Genomic DNA, 18,460 nt, shown 5'->3' with positions numbered 1-18,460 from the left:
AGAGACATTTTGCCTTTCATTTTTGATTGTTAGTTTCTTCTCTGTAAATTCAATTGAAGTTTTATATTTTCATATAATTTTACATTTGATAGCTGTACTTTAAAAATCTGTATATTATTGTGCATTTCTATAGAAATAATATATTTCTAACCTGAAGTAGTTAGTCTTCCTTGTCATAAGGAAAAGACTGAGGATTCACCTACTGTTCATTTTATTCACTAATTTGACTAAGATTAATGAACAGTAAATTTTTTATGAATTGCTATCCAATTTTTTTTAACTTCTGGGAAAATACTGAACCTTTTAGGAACTAAGGTATTTCCTTCTATTTAAATCCATGAACTTTCAGTTCTGAACATGACCTGATTTGTTGAGTTTTCTATTTCTTTTTGGAATTCAATTTCTTATACACACATGTATTAAATGAGATTTACTCATTTTTATCTCATTTCTATCTGTGTCTTCTTTAATTTTTCTTCTACTGAAAACCTACATTCTAAGTCTCCTTACTAATTCTTTATTCAAAAAAAATGAAATACATATGACTAGATTTTACATAATTTTAAATATAATTTTGAATAATTTTGAACATGTGTAAGAACACAATTGTACTTTTAGTATATGCCCTTCATTGTCATTTAAATGCATTATAACTGGGTAGGCAGTTGATGAATTGACTTCTTAACAACTGTCACTATGAAGTCAAAGGTAATCCCCAGGAACCATGCTTTTATGTAGTTACAGTTCAATTTCTAATAAACCCATATCCAAAATGCAGTCATTCCAGCAATATGTACTTACCTGCCACTTCTTAGAAGCAACCAAAGGCAATAATAATAGACTATGCTCTTGTGATAGTCTCCTGGAATCCTTTACAACAACTCACCAAATTAACGAAAAATTCAAAATTTCAGATTTTTTCTGACTAGGAATTATCTTAGATAATCATTGCCCCTGGAGGGCCAATAATCTTCCCAATTGTGTGTAATTTATAGAAACCTATGTACACACACACACACACACACACACACACACACACACATTGTGTGTATGTGTGAATAACAATTATATATAATTTGGAATAATTATCAATAATGATTTTCTTGTCATTTTTACTAACCCTACTGTTTCTATTTATTTTACACAATTTACCTCTGCAATGCTCATAGAATCACTTTACAGAAATGTCTATTTAGACTCTTATTTATATAGTGCTGATATTTCTCTTTTAAGTTTAGAATAGGAAGATATTTTATACTCATTTGTTAGCAGACTTATGCAATATGATCTAAAAGTACATGATTCTACTGGTTGTGTTTTCGCTTTTACTAAGCTCTCTCAGGCTCTATTGTTATTTTTTTGTTTTGCACTTTTTCACTTCTCTTGGTATTGTTGTATTACACATTACCACTGTTGGCTTTTATGTTTCATATCTGTCATTACACTGAGAAATTGGGGTAGCAGAGGGAATAACTTGAAGGGACATGTGTTGATGTATCTTGCCACTGGGGGTATATCTGCATACTTCACTCTCTTATTTTGAGACTCCTCTAAATACCTTACCGCTTTGGCAAACATCGTTGCTCAAAAATCCTATATTTGTGTCATACTAACTGTTTAAATGCATAATTCATTTTATAAAATACATATTTTGTATTAATTGCAATATTCTTTTCTTTTGGCAGTTTCTGTCTCCATGTTACTAATAATTCCCTTATTAATGTTACAATAATTAACTCCTTAGGTATTGTTGTCTTATGAATTTTTAATTTTCAGTATATATTGGTGCATGGGCAATTTTAATCAATTATGTTTGCTGTATTCAAATTTTCATATTGTATCAACTTGTTCTGATAGCTTTAAAAATTACTGGCTCTACTCAAAATCTCAGAAGTTTTTGATAATCATTGATGTTCACTATAAGTGTTTTAGGCTTGGGAATTGCTCATTTATATAATGGTTCTCACAGAACTTGCAGATATGATATTGGATCCCTAGCAGTTACAGAAACAAACCAACCAACAAAGGAACAGAAAATGGTGGCATGCCATCCTAATCCCAGAATTGGTCTTCTAGTTTATTTAGCAGATAAACTCTAAGATCAGTGACAAATGATATCTCTAAAAATAGGCAAAAGTGAATTGATTAAAATACCTGATGTTCACCATGCATTCATATACATATGAACAGTTTGCAACATTCTCACACACCATGATCATATTCACAAATGCTACTTAAGTGTTTATTTTCATATTTGGTTTCATTTTACTAATATATGCTTAACCATATATCATATTCAAATATCTTTATTGAAACTAACTTGTCATAAGCTTTGAAACAGGACCAAAAGTTCAAGTTCTCCATCTTTACTTTTTTTTTATCTGAATATTGGGTCAATTTTGGTTCTTTTATAGCAATTCCTCATAAAGTTTAGATGAGTTTGACCATAGACCAAAAGTAATATACCTTTGCTTTAGTTGGTGATACTCTTAGTCTCTAATAGCTTTGACAGACTTCTTAAAGTCAATGAATTGGGACATTAAAAATACATGGGTGTTGTTAGTAGTCTTAAATACATGTTTGAAACTTTAAGTATTCTCGTACTCATTTATCCCTGTGTTTTTCATTTTTTATGTCAGGGTTTTCTGATATGGAATCTCACTGTTCTTCTTAGTGAGGTTGCAAACTCAAGCACTAATGCTATGCTTCCTGTCAGCATCCTGAAAAGATCACACTGAAGACCACTACCCTAGGTCATGGTATTATAAAGTAATTTGCTTTCCAATGTTTGTTTTTGATTTTTGATTATTTATGTAAATAATTAGAGTGAAGTTTATATTTTTTTATGCTTTACAATTTTCACTCACAGTGTTGATATGGAAACAACAAAATTCATTCATGTTTCTAAGTCTCAGAGGAGAGTTGGTCTCAGAGCCAGGGTGAGACTCCAAACTTTCTGAATATCAGAATCCACACAACATTTGGTTGACAAAAACCAAGGTGAACTCTGTGATCAGCATTTCTGAGGTTGCACAAAATAGATTGAGCAAAACAGCATTAGGTAAAATTAAATTTGCAATGTCATTTCATATTTCCACTGTAGTGCAGAATTTGTTTACTTTTGTCTGGTTCCTTAAAAGGACGCCACTCCAGGAGATATATTCTGGCAATAACTGTTTTTTGCTCATTCTTCAATGTGAATATTTCATGGATAGAATCATGTTTATTTATGTGTATTATATATTTAATTCTTTATTAATTATCTATAATATATTTTGATTATTTTTTCTCTCAATGCCATCCAGATGCTTCTTATCTCCCTAACCATCTAATTTACTATTACCTGTATTCTATCTTTAAGAAAAAATGAATATGCAAAAAAACAGAAAATCCAACAAACCAAATGAAAACAAAACTTATCACAACACAGCACACAATCCAATAATAAACACATAAAATATGGACTTCATTTTGTTTTGGTCTGCTCTTCCTGGGAATGAAGCCAGCCCTAGATTGTGGTAGATATTCTCAATAACTTCATTTGAAAAACCTGATTCTCCCTTTCCTTACAGATATAAACAACAAATACATTCCTGATGAGGAGTATGTCTTTGTGTTCACACCATTAATCAATGCTGCAATGGTAAGTGATATGGAATATTGGAAGTCTTGTTTGTGCCTATTGCTCTAGAAGCTTTCTATCATGTATACAAATACAATAATAATTGTAAAGTACTCACTATATTTCAAGAAGACAATTCCTTAGCAACATGCCACCAAGTAAATCTCCAGTAGCAGGCATGGGTTAAATCTTGCTGGATTATTGGCTATAGAGTTCCTGTATGTCCTAACCTCAAACATGAATTAGTAGTGCTTAAATATTTCACCTGCAACACACACAGTAGAAAGGCCCTCTTTCTAAATATACCACTTATATCATCAAATATGGAGAAACAGATTTTGTGCTCAAGAAGATATTTCATCCCTATTAACTATATTTCATGCTTCCAGAAGGTATTCTGCAAGCATGTAAAAGATAGAAGCCACCTCAACCAGGGGTGATATTAACTTAAATACTCAACAAAGGGGGCATAGAATTGTAGAGACCACCTCCAGTAGATAGGCAATGGCCCAAAGTTGAGGGATGAAGCCACACACCCATCTCAAACATATTTTTTTAGTGTTGAGCAATGGGTTTATTATTTGAAACACATACCACTTCCAGAGGACATATTATTGGTATAAATCTTAAACTGTATAGTGTAATCATTTTTCAATAAAGGATAAGTTTATATTCAAATGTGGAATGGGGAAGCAGCAAAGAATTGTGATTTTTGGTGATGACATTATTTATAAATGTGGCATTCCACTATTAATTGAACTATCTAACCAGCAGGTATTAGTTGAATTATGGTATATTATTGATACTTCACTGAAGCATGTTAAATCCATATAGAATAGAATGCAATTTATAGGACTTCCTGTCCTTACCTATGAAATGCTGTTTCTTAGACAGAAATACATACATATATTCACAAAATTAGATAATTCACAAGGATGCCAATGATACATTTTGGCAGTCTAGCCTTTCCCCATAAAATTACTGAGTTTGTGGTTTGTATCAAACTAAATTAAATTTTCAGGATCTATGTACAGTTAATTTAGTCAGAGCTAACAAAATGTGAACAGACCTGCAGTGTCTGTCTCTTACTAAATCCCAGCTAAAATCATTTTTGCAATATTATTATTATTTAATCCTTTTTTTACAGTACAGATGTTATCCCCTTCTTGGTCTGCCCTCTGACTGTTTCTCTTTTTTTATTGGATATTTTTTTAATTTACATTTCAGATTCCATCCCCTTTCTTCATTTCTTCTCCCTAGAAACTCCCTATCCCATCTCCCCTCCTTCTTTTTGCTTTATACCATTTTAATTACATGCAATTCTAGGTTGAGGAACTAGCAATAAAATAGATGCAAATAGTCAAGGAACAAGCAAGACAATAAACACAAATAGTTGAAAAACAAGCAAGGCAATAAATAAAGGCCCATGATTACTGTTTTTAAGGGCCTGTCAGGATGGCCAAAATATCTGGGCCGACTTCCCTGCCCTAGCCCAAAGTTATTTTCATTATTTCATTATTTTCATTATTTCATAAACAAGACTGAGACTGTCTTAGGTTGTTCTGCCAAGAATACCTTCCTTACCAGTTGTGGAATATGCATTATCAAACGTAATGCACTTCTGCCTCTGACTGTTTCTCATCCCATTCCTTCTTCCCCATCTCTAAGAGGATGTCCACACCCCATCACCCTCACCCCACTAGACCTCTTCACTCTCTGGGGCCTCAAATCTCTCAAGGGTTAGGTGCATCTTCTCTCATTGAGGGCAGACAATGCAGTTCTCTGCTCTATATATGTTGGGGGCCTTAAACTACCTCATGTATGCTGCTTGGTTGGCGGCTCAGTGTCTGAGAGATTTCCAGGGTCCAGGTCAGTTGCGACTTCTGGTCTTCCTATGGGGTTGCCTTCCTCCTCAGCCTCTTCCAGCTTTTCCCTAATTCAACCCCAGAAGTCCCTGGCTTCTGTCCATTGTTTGGGTGTAAGTATCTGTATCTGACTCAGCTTCTTGTTGGGCCTCTCAGAGGGCAGTCAGGCTAGGCTCTTCTCTCTAAGTACATCATAGCATCAGTAATAGTGTCAGGCCTTGGACTGTTTAACTAGATTTTAGTATAAGACATAGTTTTATTCATATTCAGTAGATCTTAAGTTCAATTAGAGAGCTCTTGGTTACTGCCAAAGTATGTGTGCTATAAATGCACCCCTCAGTTTTCTGGTGTCGTGCCAGGGGATGTTATGGTTCATGTGTGTCACAACTCATCAGGAAAGTTGACTGTTTCCTTCCTTTGAAATGTTGTCTGGAATTTCCTGGTATTATGAAAGCTAGTCCTCAGGGAGAAGGCACTCAGATCAGTTTCAGATCAGGCACCTTTAGTCCCCGTGTCTGAAGTATATGTTGTCTTTATCAATAGGGACTTACTCTCTACCTTTTGGGACCAATCATAGGCAATAAAAATAGCTAGTATGTTTGGGCATCTTTTAAACAGATCTCAATAGCAGCTTGAAACAGGACTTCTTATACCTATTTTGGGAGTTCAGTTTTGTGGAGGTAAGGTCTTTCTATGTATGTATGTATGTATGTATGTATGTATGTATGTATGTATCTATCTATCTATCTATCTATCTATCTATCTATCTATCTATCTATCTTCAATCTAGAGAGAGACAGAGACAAAGATAGAGCTATATTATAGTTATTAGTTAGTTAATAGTGTGTTCCCTTATTTTCAGACATCCTCATTGTTATTTTGCCCACTTCCTTCCTTTCTTCTTTTGGTTTCTGTATACCTCCTTCACAAAAATCCCTCCTTTTCAAATTTTACTGATCAGATCACCTTTATTAATGGTTTTATTTGTGAAATATTTCAGTTTCTGAAATACAAAGCTACTTTCTGATGTCCTTAGAATTTTCATTGACATATTTATAAGATACAAAACAATGATGTAGAGGACAGAGAAGGTGGGAATAAAGAAAAGGACAACCAATAAAGAACTATAAAGTGAGAGATTGAATGAGTGAATCAATCACTTGAGGAAGTGAGGAATGGCAAGAAAGTAGTGGTTGGTGTGTGTGTGTGTGGGGGGGGGTTAGAAAAATACAGTTAGCCATAATAAAATGGGATGCATTAAAGTGGTGAAGGTGACTGAAGTATACAGTTAGTATACATGTATGTCATTCTAGTAGTTACAATGGTGTTATATTTTAGTTTAGAAGGCCTACTTACCTTAATTCAAATTACATTAATTTTCCCATCTAACCACATTGACAAACCCTATGCAATACAGAAAGGCATTCCTGGTGAACACTAGAACTTATTCAGACAAATCATTAATTTAAAAATGAAAGAAAGTTGGAGATTATTGAAAAATTGTACAAATGTAGGTGAGAAATTTGACAAGTCTTCGTTAATGTGTGAGGAGGCATATATGGGTAAACCATCAGTGAGCTCTTGTTCTACTCCATGTGTGTGTGTGTGTGTGTGTGTGTGTGTGTGTTTACCAGGGAGCAGCACAGACTCTGTCCTGTTTCCTGAGTTTTCAGTCCTATATCTAAATAAACTAAAATTAACACACTAGAGGAGTATCTCAGAGGATAACAGCAGAGCTTGCAGGGAGGTAAATTTTAAAGTTACATGTAGTAGGTAGCAGGGAAATTTATTTGAATTGTATTTACTTGGCTATTAAGTTTAAAAATCTAGGGCTAGGGAAATAGCATAATCACCAATGTGCTTGTCTTTGAGTTTTGATCACCCAGAGTTTATTACCAATTTCCTTATTCATTTAAATGATTTGCTCTAGTGTCAGTTAAAGCCAGCACCTTTAAATACCCAGGAAGGAGGCATCAGAGTTGGAGCAAGCCCCAACTGAGAACATTCCCTGGTTACAGCATGATTTTTATTTCCATACTATGTTTGAAAGCTCTTGCTCCTGATTGAACCTCAGTTCATTTTAAATTTGAATGTACACACTCAGGAAGTATACATAGCAAAAGTTGACACAGAGGTGTATGAAAGCCACCCTGGGATTTCAGTGTTAAAGACAGAGGGACCTTTAAATATTGTTGGTCAGTTAGCATACACTGCATGGTAAAATGTTCCCAATGTTAAATGTTATAGCAGCTTAAACAGAGATAGTAGACTTTTGTACCTAAACAGTATTTTCTGGACAGGACTTCACATTTGACCACATAAACTCCCAACATCTGAGACTACATGCACAATTCTTGTAAGCAGAAGTAGCCAACTAAATCCTAGAAAAGTCAGGGATAGAATTCATGAAGTCAAACACATATCTAAGAAGCTAGTGTTATTTGATTATCTGAAGATGGAGCAAGAACAAGGTTCCTTCAGAGATACTTGCCATGAGAGGCTATTAATGTTTTAGCATGTGGTCACACCTCTGTACAGACACAAATAACACTGAATGGGCAGAGTATATTAAAGGAGAGAGAATATAAAAATTGGGATGAAACTTTAGTTGATATTAAGAAAAAGTTCAAATCTACAGAAATGGGCGTCAAATTTAGTACGTATTATATGTATTCATTAGTATGAAAAATAGTTTTAAAAGATGAATGATTCCTGAGAAACATTTTTGTGAGTTCTCTAGTTTTCATAGGCATGCAGACTCTGTGTTCCCTACAATGTTAAAAAAATACATGTTTATTGCTCATAAACCAAAGGTGGGTAGATTTTGACTATTTTTGTTCTAAAATATATAACTCTTAAATTATTTATTTACCACTATTCAACTATTATAAACTCCATGCTAATTAACTGTATTTCTAACCATGGTTACAACCCACCATTTCTTTATATAACGCAAACAGTTTTTCTTTCATTGGTTGTAATAGTCACAAAGACATGATTCACTGTAATGGATCATAATATAATCACAACACTTGATAAAACTGACACTGGAGAATTACAAGGGGTCAACAGCAAGCTGCATTGGACAGCCCCCAAACACAATCAGAATGCAACAGACTCAAGTAATAATTTTCTTGTATGTTGCTTTTCTCTAGTGTAAGTTAAAGTCAGCATCTTATAACACACAGGCTGGAGGCAGAAGAGATAGAGCAGGCTCAAATGAAGAACACTATCAGGTTATAGCAAACTTTTTATTTCCATTACTATGTTTAAAAATTCTCTCTCCTGATTTGTCCTTAATTCATTATTTATTTGAATGCACACATTCAGCCAATCAGTGGTACCAGAGCTAATATAAATTCATACACAGAAGATTTTGCCATTTATGCTTTTGACTAGAGTTGACCGTTCAGCAGTTGCCAGGATCTAGCCAGAGGTTGACTGAAACCTGTTGTTCATAGAAGGAGGACTGCTTCTGATTTGACAGAGCAAATGCACAGCAGTAAAGTTTGGGATCCTTGAAGTGATTACCCACAGTCCTGCTCTGAGAAATTCTGCTCCTGTCTTCATTGCTAGGAATTTGTTCTTGTGTCTGCCAATACTACTTCTGCTTTAAAATCTTTCCTCCCTGTTTCAGTCTTAGAGTTATGCTTTATCTGAAAGGAGGCTGATTCCACACAGCCTTCAGTATGACAGAGACATGAGACCTGATGCTTCTTGCACTATTTTGGGGGTATTTATTCTCAGGAATTGCTACATCAAAGGCAGCTGTCATCTGATACCCTGAGATCATCTGAATGCTAAAAGCCATATCATTTATGGCATTTTTACCTGGTGTGCAATAGCCCTCTGAGAACAAAGTTATATAATGTTGGCATTCAGTTGATGACATTCAGCTGTTATGAAGTTTTTCAGAGATACTCCTTTCCAATACAGATTCAACTTTCAGGGTTGAGTTGTCACTGCTATATGTGAAATAATACTTCCAAAGTTTTATTTTCCCTTCTCTGTTCACTTCTTTAAATTTTTTTCAATGGCAAGCAAGTGAAGAGGGCTGTCCACATGCCTGTGGAAAGCACTTTATCCAGGAAAATTTTCTTTTCATTTCTGGATTGCAATCTCCTCTTCTTGACTAAGGTCTCCTCATTATCAACTTGTTCCTTCCAATCAGATTACTGTTCTAAGTAATGTATTTTCATGTAGTCATATTATTTCATCCCTACTGCTCTTTGGAATCAAAAAACATTTTTTTAAAAAAATTCTTTATACCATTTTGTGGCTCTTGTGTGGCCCATTTTAATTTTATTTACTCTAAATTACTCTTTTTCTTGTGACTCTGAGGGTGTGTGTGTGGAAATATTGTCAGAAGTGATGGTCATTTCACAGATGAAGAGGAGACAAGGCAATAAAACAATGTTTGCTAATAGTAAATTTTAATTGAGATAGTTTTTTATTATTATTTTTATTTGGATATTTAATTTACATTTCAGATGCCATCCCCTTTCCCCATTTCCCCCCACCCCAGAAAACCCCTATCCCATGCCCCCTTTTTCTTTTTGCTTTTTTATACTTTTTAAAAATGTTAATCAAAGGCTTTATAAGTTTGGTAATGCTCAGTCAGAAGTGTAACCTAATCTCCAGCCTAGATATATCAACTATCTTTGACTGGTGAAGACATGTGAACAACTGCCTCCATATCCCCTCTCTCTTTCTCTCTCTTTCTATCTCTCATCACCTAGCTTCTCCTCACCTTCTTCTTCTCCTCTCCTTACTTCTTCTCTTCCTCTCGGTACCCCTCTCACTTTAGCTCCTCCTACATATCACCCTTCCTGTTAAAATAAAATTTTTCTCTCAAAATACAATTAGAGCATAATTATGCCAATTTGTACCAGTGAGGTACAAGATAGTCCTAATACCCAGTCCATCATTTTGTTGACTAACCAGAACCTCTGTCATCTCTCCTAACTAAAACTCTTAGTTCTGGACCTGGCTTTTTTCTTGGCTTTAGAATGAGTATGAGCTAAAAAACATCCACTCAAATCTTTTCTCTCAAACTAAATAGCCAGGATTAGCTATAGGACTATAAGTTTTCAACCCTGTCAGAAATCCAGAGTGACTGAGTTAACTAAAATTATGGGAAGAACAAAGCATAGCTTCTAAAACTTAGCCAATTTATAGAGACCTCTGAACACCTGGACACTCCCTATACTACAAAACGTTGGAGCATCTGTTCTTCTGCCTTGTGGCCCAGGATCATCTGACAGACCTAGTGATGCAGAATTATTAACAGCTGATTACTCTGTCTAGGCAGATAGAATCAGTCGACTATTCTGCAAGTGTGTCCTTTTCTGTACAGTAATTTGTCTGTAGATGAAAAGAGGCAATTCTTGCCTAGTGGCTGTCACTACACAACTGGAGTATCTCCAAGGATGCTCAATTTCTTCTTAGAATCCAAGACAGGAAGCTGTCAGAAGCAGACAGGTCTCTAATCAAAATGAACATTAATATAGAAATGTTTGTAATGTCAATTCTGTGAACTTCTGATGTTTTGAAAACCAAATATCCATGTAAGGTAATCTGGACTGTTGTCTGTTAACTCCACTCAGCTATTTCTAAACAAAATATGGAAAACACCCTAACAATAAACTTCAAGCCATGATTTTGCTATAGTCTTTTAACTCACAGGCTAACCATCTCAAATCAGTTACAAAAGTTAAAGAAGGACTGGGTCTAAGCCTTGTATTCCTAAATGAGTTATACTGGTACAATGCCTATGAGAGTATCAATATTCATTTCACTTTTATGCCAATAAGAAGCTCGTACCAAAAAAACCTTAAATTTGAAATCAAAGTAAATTTTGTACCACTTAAGAAATTATAACTTCATCTTGATAATAATTATACAGATTTCTACCAATAGGTTATGGCTATGCAATCAATCCTAGCTAATCCTCCCTATTCCACAAAAGCCGCTATTTCCCTAGAAAGACAGCCCAATATTAACCACCTTAGTCCCCAAACCTGGGGAATAGGGGCACTGACTCTTTATTAACCTTTTCAAGCTGATTGAGGGCGTTGAGATATTAGAAGAGTGTGGGGGGAGGAGTAAGTTGATAAGCCTCTGAAGCTGTGTCTTCACTGCATCCAGTTGGAATTCCAGGACCTCAGAGGTTTGAGCAGGTCTGCATAACTTGCTTGATATGTAGATACACCAAGGCTGTGTATTCTGCAATGTACAATTCTCATAACAAATTTTAGTATCAAGATAATTTTTTAGAGGGCTGACATTTTATTAAAGATGTTGGTTCTAACAGCTTTTCTTTTTCCCCCTTTTTTGAATATAATATTTACATTTAGAATTTTATCCCCTTACCACATTACCCCCACCACCCAGGAACCCCTTATCCCATCCCCTCCTCTTGCTTCTATGAGGGTGTGCCCCACCTGTTCCTCACTCCCACCTCCCCACCCTAAGATTCCCCCCCCCAACTCAGTGTTCAGCCTTCATGGGACCAAAGATCTCCTCTCCCACCTATGCCCAACAAGGCCATCCTCCCCTACATATACAGCTGGAGTCATGGGTCCCTCCCTATGTGCTCCTAGCCTGGTGGTTTAGACCCTGGGGGGTTCTGGTTGGTTAGTATTGTTTCTTTTTCTCGTGGGGGCATCAACCCTTTCGGCTCCTTCAGTCTTCTCTCTAACTTCTCCATTGGGAACCCTTGATCGGATTAATGGCTAGCTGTGACTATCTGCCTCTGGGTATGTCAGACTCTGGGGTATGTCAGGCTGCTGTCAGCATGTACTTTCTGTCATCCATATCAGTGTCTATTTTTGGTGACTGCACATGGGATGAATACCCACGTGGAACGGTCTCCATACAACCTCTCCTTCAGTTTCTGTCCCACACTTTGTCTCCTTATTTGCTCCCTTGGGTATTTTGTTACACTTTCTAAGTAATGCCTAGGCATCCACACTTATTCTTCCTTCTTCATGAGCTTCATGTGGTCTGTTAGTTGAATCTTTGTTGTTTCAAACTTTTGGGCTAATATCCACTTATCAGTGAGTAAATACCATGTGTGTTCTTTTGTGATTGGGTTACCTCACTCAGGATGATATTTTCTAATTCCATCCATTTACCTAAGAATTTCTTGAATTCATTATTTTTAATAGTTGAGTAATATTCCATTGTGTAAATGTACCACATTTTTGTATCCATTTCTCTGTTGAAGGACATCTTGGTACTTTCCAGCTTCTGGCTATTATAAATAAGGCTGCTATGAACATAGTGGAGCATATGTCCTTGTTATATGTTGGAGCATTTTCTGGGTATATGCCCAGGAGTGGTATAGCTGGGTCCTCAGGTAGTCCTATGTCCAATTTTCTGAGGAACCTCGAGACTGACTTCCAAAGTGGTTGTACCAGCTCTCAACCCCACCCACAATGGAGGAGTGTTCCTCTTTCTCCACATCCTCACCAGCATCTATCACCTGAATTTTTATCTTAGCTATTCTGACTGGTGTAAGGTGGTATCTCAGGGTTGTTTTGATTTGCATTTCCCTGATGACTAAGGATGATGAGCATTTCTTAAGGTGCTTCTTGGCCATTTGAGTTTCCTCAGTTGAGAATTCTTTGTTTAACTTTGTACCCCATTTTTAATGGGGTTATTTTGTGGTCTGGTGTCTAATTTCTTGATTTCTTTGTATATCTTGGATATTAGCTCTCTATCGGATGTAGGATTGGTTTGTTTCTACTTGGTTGATTTCAGCCCTGAGTTTGATTATTTCCTGCCATCTACTCCTCTTAGGTATGTTTGCTTCTTTTTGTTCTAAAGCTTTCAGGTGTACTGTCGAGTTGTTAATGTATGCTCTCTCCAGTTTCTTTTTGTAGGTAATTAGAGCTATGAGTTTTCCTCTTAGTACTGCTTTCATGGAGTCCCAGAAGTTTTGGTATGAGGTGTCCTCCTTTTCATTAAATTCTAAAAAGTCTTGAATTTCTTTCTTTATTTCTCCCTTGATCAAGTCATCCTTGAATAGAATGTTGTTTAGTTTCCATGTGTATGTGGGCTTTCAATTGTTTTTGTCATTATTAAAGACCAGCCTTAGTCCATGGTGGTCTGATAGGGTGCAAGGAATTATTTCAATCTTTTTGTATCTTTTGAGGCCTGTTTTGTGACCAATTACATGGTATATTTTGGAGAAGGTACCATGAGGTGCTGAGAAAAAGGTATATTCTTTTGTTTTAGGGTGAAATGTTTTATATATATATCAGTTAAATCCATTTGGTTCATAACTTTTGTTAGTTTCATTATGTCTCTATTTGGTTTTTGTTTCCATGATTTGTCCATTGCTGTGAGTGGGGTGTTGAAGTCCCCCATTATTATTGTGTGAGGTGTGATGTATGCTTTGAGTTTTAGCAAAGTTTCTTTTACGTATGTGGGTGCCCTTGCATTTGGGTCATAGATGTTCAGAATTGAGAGTTCATCTTGGTATACTTTTACTTTGATGAGTATAAAGTGTCCTTCCTTATCTTTTTTGATTAGGTTTGGTTGAAAATCAATTTTATTTGATGTTAGAATTGCTACTCCAGCTTGTTTCTTGGGACCATTTGTTTGGAAGATTGTTTTCCATCCTTTTACTCTGAGGTAGTGCTTGTCTTTGTCACAGAGGTGTGTTTCCTGTGTGCAGCAAAATTCTGGGTCTTGCTTATGTATCCAGTCTGCTAACCTATGTCTTTTTATTGGAGAGTTGAGTCCATTGATATTTATAGGTATTAAGGAAAAATGATTGTTGCTTCCTGTCACTTTTGTTGTTGGAGGTAGAATTATGTTTGTGTAACTTTCTTCTTTTGGGGTTGTTGAGAGATTACTTTCTCGTTTTTTCTATGTTGTAATTTCCTTCCTTGTGTTGGAGTTTTCCATCCATTATCCTTTGAAGGGCTGGATTTATGTGAAGATATTGTGTAAATTTGCATTTGTCATGGAATATCTTAGTTTCTCCATCAATATTGATTGAGAGTTTTGCTGGGTATAGTAGTCTGGGCTGGCATTTGTGTTCTCTTAGGGTCTGTATGATTTCAGCCCAGGATCTTCTTTCTTTTGTAGTCTCCGGTGAGAAGTCTGGTGTAATTCTTATAGGTCTGCCTTTATATGTTACTTTACCTTTTTCCCTTACTGATTTTAGTATTTTTTTCTTTGTTTTGTATTTTTGATGTTTTGATTATTATGTGACGGGAGCTATTTCTTTTCTGGTCTATTTCTATTTGGGGTTCTGTAGGCTTGTTGTATATGTAAGGATATCTCTTTCTTTGTTTGTTTTTTTTTGTTTTGTTTTGTTTTTTTGTTTGTTTTTTGTTTTTTGGAGACAGGGTTTCTCTGTATAGCCCTGGCTGTCCTGGAACTCACTCTGTAGACCATGCTGGCCTCGAACTCATAAATCCGCCTGCCTCTGCCTCCCAAGTGCTGGGATTAAAGGCGTGCGCCACCACCGGCCGGCTATCTCTTTCTTTAGGTCAGAAAAGTTTTCCTCTATAATTTTGTTGAAGATATTTATTTACTGGCCCTTTAAATTGGGAGTCTTCACCCTCATCCATACGTATTATTCTTAGGTTTGGCCTTCTCATTGCGTCCTGGATTTTCTGGATGTTTTGGATTAGGAGCTTTTTGCTTTTCGCATTTTCTTTGACAGTTGTGTCAATGTTTTCCATAGTATCTTCTGCACATGAGATTCTCTCTTCTATCTCCTGTATTCTGTTGGTGATGCTTGCATCTATGTCCCCTGGTCTTTTTCTTAGGTTTTCTATATCCAGGGTAGTCTCCTTTTGAGATTTCTTTATTGCTTCTACTTCCATTTTTAGATCCTGGACGGTTTTGTTTAATTCCTTCACCTGTTTAGTTGTGTTTTCTTGCAATTCTTTAAGGGATTTTTGTGTTTCCTTTTTAGTGTTCTCCTCAAATTCTTTGAGAGTGTTATTTATGACCTTCTTAAAGTCCTCTAACATCATCATGAGAAGTGATTTTAATTCTGTGTCCTGCTTTCCTGGTGTGATGTGGTGTTCAGGGCTTGCTATGGTGGGAGAACTGTGTTCTGGTGATGCCAAGTAAATTTGGTTTCTGTTGTTTCCGTTCCTGTGCTTACCTTTTGCCATTTGATTAACTCTAGTGCTACCATCTCTCACTGGTTCTGACTGGGGACTGTCTTTCCAGTTATCTTGATTGTGTCAGAACTCCTCAGGGTCCAGATGTCTCTGTGATCCTGTGATACTGAGCTCCAGCTGCTCTGAGTGCAGTGTCTCCTCTAGGATGTCTCAGGGTAAGGTGTCTTCTTGAGAGCAGACCAACTAGGTGCTCACTTCTCTGAGTGCAGTGGTTCCTCTAGAATGTCTCAGGATATGGTGACTGCTGCTCTGGGTTCCTTGGCTCCTCTAGGATGACTCTGGATATGGTGTCCCCTGCTCTGAGGTTGGTGGCCTCTCTAGGATCTCTCAGGATAAGGTTTCCACAAGGGTGCAGACCCGCTGGGTGTCTGCCTCTCTGAGGACACTGACCTGTCTGGGCTGACTCACGATGCAGTTTCCACAAGGGTACAGACCTGCTGGATGCCTGCTCCTTCCACCTGGATCCGAAGAGGGGAGGAAGGGGAGTGGAATTCCACAAAGGCAGGGTACTTGCGGGGGCGGGGTCCTGAGAGCTTCCTACTCCCAGCTGTGGCTCTGGTGCATAGGGCAGTGCACAGCTGGCCCTACCTTCCTCCCTGAGGACACTGGCCTCTCAAGGATGTCTCAGGATACAGTTTCCACAAGGGTGCAGACTCTCTGGGTGTCTGCCTCCCTAAGGACACTGGCCTCCCAGGGATGGCTTAGGATACAGTCTCCCCAAGGGTGCAGCTACACCACCTGGGAATTGTGGGCACCTTTTAAAATTTCTGTCCTGTTACCTATATCATATCTGGGATAAACACATCTTTCCTTATGTCTCTCCAGGAAAAGAGAAACTACAGGAAAGTATTTCTAGACCTACTTTAAGAATATTTTCTTACCAGTGATAAATCCATATTAAAATAGTTTTAGATAGTCTTTGTTAGTTCTCTTTGGTATCCTCTCTCTGTTGAATAGGTAGATTTCCAACTCTTAAGCTCTTGGGATCCTTCTGACTCAGGCTCTAGTGATCTGTGATCATATGAACACCACAAAGCTTGGCACATACAACTTTATTATATTTGATTTATGATGCAAAAGCTCAATGTACATTTCAATAGGAGTTGAATCTCATTAATGAAATCATACTTGTTCCTCCAGATACTGAGGATCTCACAGCTCCCATTGCAGATATAGGCCACTGCACTTACTCACTGATGGTTTTGTATAACCAGCTGTGTTTCAACACTCAGTTTTGAGTAGTGATTTTATTTGTATATGGAATATAATTGAGATTTTTATTTTTATTTGCACTGCTACTTTACTGAAGTTATCTTTGACTTAACAATATTAATAATTTTCTATATACAGGGATATGGTCTTCACAAAAATTTAAGATCATTTTTGTTGCCTTAAGAATCATATATTTAAGGAAAAAAATGTCAAATTTAATTTTTTTCCAATAACTGCCCTGAGGATGACCTTGAGTTCTCTGTCCAATGCAAGGTGTCAACAGTGGGTATCATTGATATTTTTTTTAAATTACAGAAATATTTTATCTAAACAAGTGCTACAGCCACTTAAACTTACAGGACTTCATTCCGTAACTAATATTTGACTTTCTTTTCAAACCACAGAGACGTTTAGGGGTTATTGAAGACTTTGGTTGTATACCTTGAGAAAAGCACTTAGTCTATATCTATTCATATAGTAAGGGAGTGTGTTACAAAAAACCTTTATGTATGTTAAACTTAATCTACATACTTTGGTCATTGTTATTAATTGTATTATAAAATATTTTCTATGAACTGGAAATTCTTGGTCATATTAACAAATATAGCTTTTTCAATTTTCATATGAAAATTTTCATTCATTCATTAATTTATTTATTTGCTTTATATCTTGGTTCATGCCCCCTTCCCAAGCCCCCATACGTTTTCTCCCCATCCTCTCCTCCCCTTCTCTTTTGAGCCGGTGGAGGCCCTCTCTAGGTATTCCCCCACTGTAGCTCATCAATTTTCTACAGGGCTAGGCCTATCCTCTTCCACTGAGGCCAGACCAGACAGCCCAGTTAGGGAATTACAATACATTTAAATCATATTCTCCCTTTTAACTCCTCCCAAATCTGCTGCCATGTCTCTGACCTTCCACTCCTCTCCTTTTTTTTCTCTCTGACCATGTTTCTAAAAGTTAAAATAAGGAAAATCAAACTAAACAAGTAATAACAGCAACAACAACAACATTTAAAAGACAAAAACTACCAAAACACACAAAATAAAAGTCCATACAAAATTCAATCAAATCATGGAGTCCTTTTTATGTTAACTAATTCCTTGTAGCCATGGGGCCTGCACTGGGCTCAGTAAAAATTTGTTGGTGAAAACTTGTTTCCCCATTTGGCAGTGAATGCTAATTGCAAATAGCTTCATGATCGTGGTGGGAGTTGTTTCCACATTCCCTGCTTACTGAAGGGATTTAGCCTGGTTTGAACCTGTGTAGCTCTTGTGTGTGCTGCCACAGACTTTTTGCATTCATATGTTTATTTATCCTGTTATGGATAGAAGGGACTTATTTCTTGGAGTCATCTATTAGTTTGACTCTTACAATTTTTCCACCTCCTCTTCTGCTCCAATCCATGATGCTTGAGGAAAGAGTTTTGATGAAGGCTTCCAATGTAGGTCCAAATTATCCAAAGTCTCTTTATATTGTCCACTTGTTGGTCTTTGGGGTTATTTCCTATCTACTACAAAAAGAAACTTCTCTGATAGGAGCTAAGGAATACATTGATCTGTGTCATTAGAGATCATTTTATTAATATTCTCCTTAATCAGAATATCAGATAT

General features: G+C 36.6%; 1 long non-coding RNA gene across 1 annotated transcript in view; it reads left to right on the top strand.

Annotated features, from left to right (window-relative positions):
• Window positions 1–3,567: 3,567 nt before the first annotated feature.
• Window positions 3,568–18,460, top strand: part of LOC143443068 (uncharacterized) — a 56,416-nt gene continuing 41,523 nt past the window's right edge. Inside the window, exon 1 of the long non-coding RNA XR_013111785.1 lies at window positions 3,568–3,643. This is a non-coding gene — a long non-coding RNA (uncharacterized LOC143443068). The remainder of the gene's footprint in view (window positions 3,644–18,460) is intronic.

Source organism: Arvicanthis niloticus, chromosome 1 (assembly GCF_011762505.2).
Source record: "Arvicanthis niloticus isolate mArvNil1 chromosome 1, mArvNil1.pat.X, whole genome shotgun sequence".
NCBI classification, from domain to species: Eukaryota; Metazoa; Chordata; class Mammalia; order Rodentia; family Muridae; genus Arvicanthis; species Arvicanthis niloticus.
The sequence above is the reverse complement of the archived record's forward strand: the minus strand, read 5'-3'. Positions and strand labels throughout refer to the sequence as shown.